Source organism: Malania oleifera, chromosome 5, assembly GCF_029873635.1.
Source record: "Malania oleifera isolate guangnan ecotype guangnan chromosome 5, ASM2987363v1, whole genome shotgun sequence".
Taxonomy (NCBI): domain Eukaryota; kingdom Viridiplantae; phylum Streptophyta; class Magnoliopsida; order Santalales; family Ximeniaceae; genus Malania; species Malania oleifera.
The window spans coordinates 15,082,542-15,086,253 of record NC_080421.1 but is presented as its reverse complement, the minus strand read 5'-3'; positions in this window follow the sequence as shown (position 1 = coordinate 15,086,253).

Below are 3,712 nucleotides of genomic sequence, written 5' to 3'. Positions count from 1 at the left end.
CTCAGGAACTCTTGCTGATAATGAGTCACACTATCTTTTGTAGAAATTCTATACATATCTTCTATATTACAAGGTTAAGAATGTTTTAACTGCGTAATTTATTTCAGTTAACCTTACTACTATTTTTCTGTTGGAATAAACTCATGTAGTCACACACTGATGTAATATGATCCACTTTATTGAGAAGTGTCTCACCTCAATATACAAATCTTGTTCCAGTTCTTGCAAGAAACCGGACCTAGCATTTTAGTGGGTTTTTGAGCGTAGTGTTTTTGGGAGTCCTTTTGTAAGTACTCATGTAAGTACTGGACTATGGTCAGGTTATCTTTTTGGGATTGTAATAGATACGTTGGAAGCATTTTTGTAATAGTATTGACTTAGCACTCTGGTATGATATTTTGAAGGTTGAAACTTTTTCCCTACTTTATTGTATGTTGTTTATGGATAGGGCAACCGTGAAATCTTTAGGGTTGGACCCTCTTATTTATGGTATCATAGAGTATTTTATTTTATGTTATGTTTTCTAGCACTCTGGGCCCACGTGGCGGGTCGGGGCGTTATAGTTGGTATTAGAGCAAAGGGACAGCTAATGTCTCCCAATCCCCGGGAACTCTCGCTTATGAATGATTGTGGCGAAATAGGACTCTTCGCCCAAGGGCTTGCTAGTTTGGGGCAGCTAATGTCTCCCACTCGCAGCGAGTGCTCTGATAGGTGTCCATTGTTGCCACGGGTACAAGGCCCATAAGGAAAGTGATAACGTCCGAAAGGGGGGATGTTACAATTCAGATTATAGATTTAGTGACCAGTTCAAATTTAATTCAAAACTTATTCATAAAATTAAATTAAATTTCAGTATTCAATACTCGACTCTTAATTTTACCAAACGCGCCTTAATTTTAAATTTTAGATAGTCTTTAAATCATTATTTTGGTATCATGTCAACGACATAAACAGAAAATAGAAATACCAAATTATTCACATTCCAATATATATATATATATATATATATATATATATATATATATATATATATATCTACATGTCAAAATATGAGTGGCCCAAACCACCACTTAAGTGTTGATATAGTGACTAAAAACTATCTAAAATTTTCTTTATTTAAAACTTATTTGTTTAGATTTTAATTTAAATGGAGTTGCTAACGTTAAAAGTCATTTTCATTAATGACCCAATTAAAACTTGGAAAAATATTAGGAAAAAAAAAGGGAATGGGAAAGATTTTACTTTGTCATGTTTGGATTTCAAGAAAAATAAGAAAGAAAATAAAAAAAATATAATAAATTAATGAAAAAATATTCAACTCGACACATCTTTAAGATCTAATGGAGATGATCCACTTTTTAAGTTTTGATGGGTTCTTTCTCCTATAAAATTGAACCTAGTTTGGGACAAAGATTTTTTCATAGTAATAATGGGCGGATCTCATGAGATCTATGCTAGTCATCATCTAAGATAGAATGTCTTAAAAAAAATCTCTCAATGTAAGAATGAGCCTTTTGACTCACTTCCATTCTCCCAAGAGGAACCAAACCTTTTTTCAGTTCTATGAAAATGTTTAGTTTATTTAATATTAATTTAAATTTAGAGATGATTCTTTTTATTCATTCCAAAATTTAATTATATTTAATTAATAATTAATAGGTTATAGTGCATAGTAAAATAATATATCGCTAATTTTTAATTAAAAATTTGATTAATAATTTTATTAAGTGTTATTTTTAATAATATTTAAATATTTTTATTAAATAAAAATAGTATAACATTTTTTTATTAGTAATAATTTTTTTCTTAATTCATATTTATAACAAATGATTATCATATTAATTTATGTTAAAATAATATTATTAATTAAATTTTTATTTTTAATTTTTAATATTATTTTAAATTAATAGATGATCCTTCTTCTTAATTTTATAATTGAATTATGTTTCATTAATAATTAATAAAGTTATTAAGTAATTGTCTTCTGAAGTATTTTTGAACATTATAAAATAATCATTAAATTTATTTATATTTACAAAATTGATATGGCCTACAAACAATAATTTATAAGTAATCAAAAAGGAGTGTGCATGATTTAGTTAACCAAACCATTACCCTTAAAGTGTTAATCGAACCAAAATTTTGGTCCATTGGAAATTCCAAGCCAAAATAGAACCATTTAAAATGGTTAACCGAAATTCGGTTAACTAGTTTTTGAATGAACATCTATTAGTTAACCAAACCAAATTGTTAAATATAATTTAAAATTTTAAAGTTATTGTAAATAATATTTTTCTTTCATAATAATCAATGTATAAATTTAAAATATTCAAAATAAAAATTTAGGCAAGAATGTTGGATCAATACAATTTTTTAAAAAAAATTTAAATAATTAAAATTTTAGATAATATTATATATAATATGTATTTTCTGAATATATTTATAATATATTAATTTGGTTTGGTTAATTTTGGTTATTGAATGGATCAAGTTGAAACCAAATCGATAAACGAAATATAAAAAAAAAAAAAAAAAACAAACCAAAATCAAATAAAAAAAATGGTTAATTGATTTTTCAGTTTGATTTGGTTCGATTTTTTTCAATTTTTCTTATGAAAGAACTATCTTAAATTATTTTTTAAAGTTTATTTTAATTCTTAGAAAAATAATTTTTTACAATAAGTATCTATTATAGTATAAATCAAACACCACTTTTTTTTTATAAATAATATTTATTTTAAATGATGAATATTATAAATACTTACTTTTGAGTTGTTTAGATACATAACCATGTAAGATCTCTCTATTTTTTTTTTTTTGTTAGTAAGATGTAAGGGTAGTAAAAAAATAGATCTCAACTTGTTGAAAATCAAAATATAATTTTAAACAATTACTTCAATAAATAAATCTGTCATATGAATTTTATGGCAAAGGCCTGCATCATGTATGTGTGCTGTCCAACTTTTTTTTTTTCTATATTTTTTCATGTCTTCATAATGAACACCAATCAAGAAATTATTATTATTATTATTATTTGTACCTCCAAACTATTTAAATTTTTTTTATTACTATTACAACAATTTTTAATTACGATCACTTGAAAAGAAACAAATAAAAATAACTTAAAAGACTCAGGATGTACTACAAGGGATCTCTTTTATGCTTAAGTAAAAGGTGAGATTGAGAAGTTTTTATTCAATACTAAAAACTATTATTTATATTTTTTAACTTTTCTAAATTAATAAACCTTTTGGTTCTACAAAAAAAATCCATTTTTAAAATTTTAACCGCCTTAAAATTTTAAAATTCGAATGGATTGCGTCTATCTTTTAACTTTAACTTTGAAAGGAGGCGCCGCTATGTTGCTTTTTTTATTTTTATTTTTTATTTTTCCATATGATAATTATTCTGAAAAACCGCGTAGGCGCGTGAGGGTCGGTCCCAGCTACCCAAGTTTGACCTGACCAAGTTGTTGACGGTGGCCCCGCCCAATGGATGGCTCGGATCGCGTCCTTTAATCTAATCGCAATCTGATTATCCGAGTTCACGAACTGGGACCCACTGCTCAGGCATCCCATCATGAAATCGTAAAAACTGAGACAGTAGACAATAAAAATCTAAAGTGCGTACACGTATAGTGCGGGCCCGTGATAGCTGTCGACCAATCGTTGACATCTAGTCATCTAAATCAACGGCACCGCAAAGCCTCGGC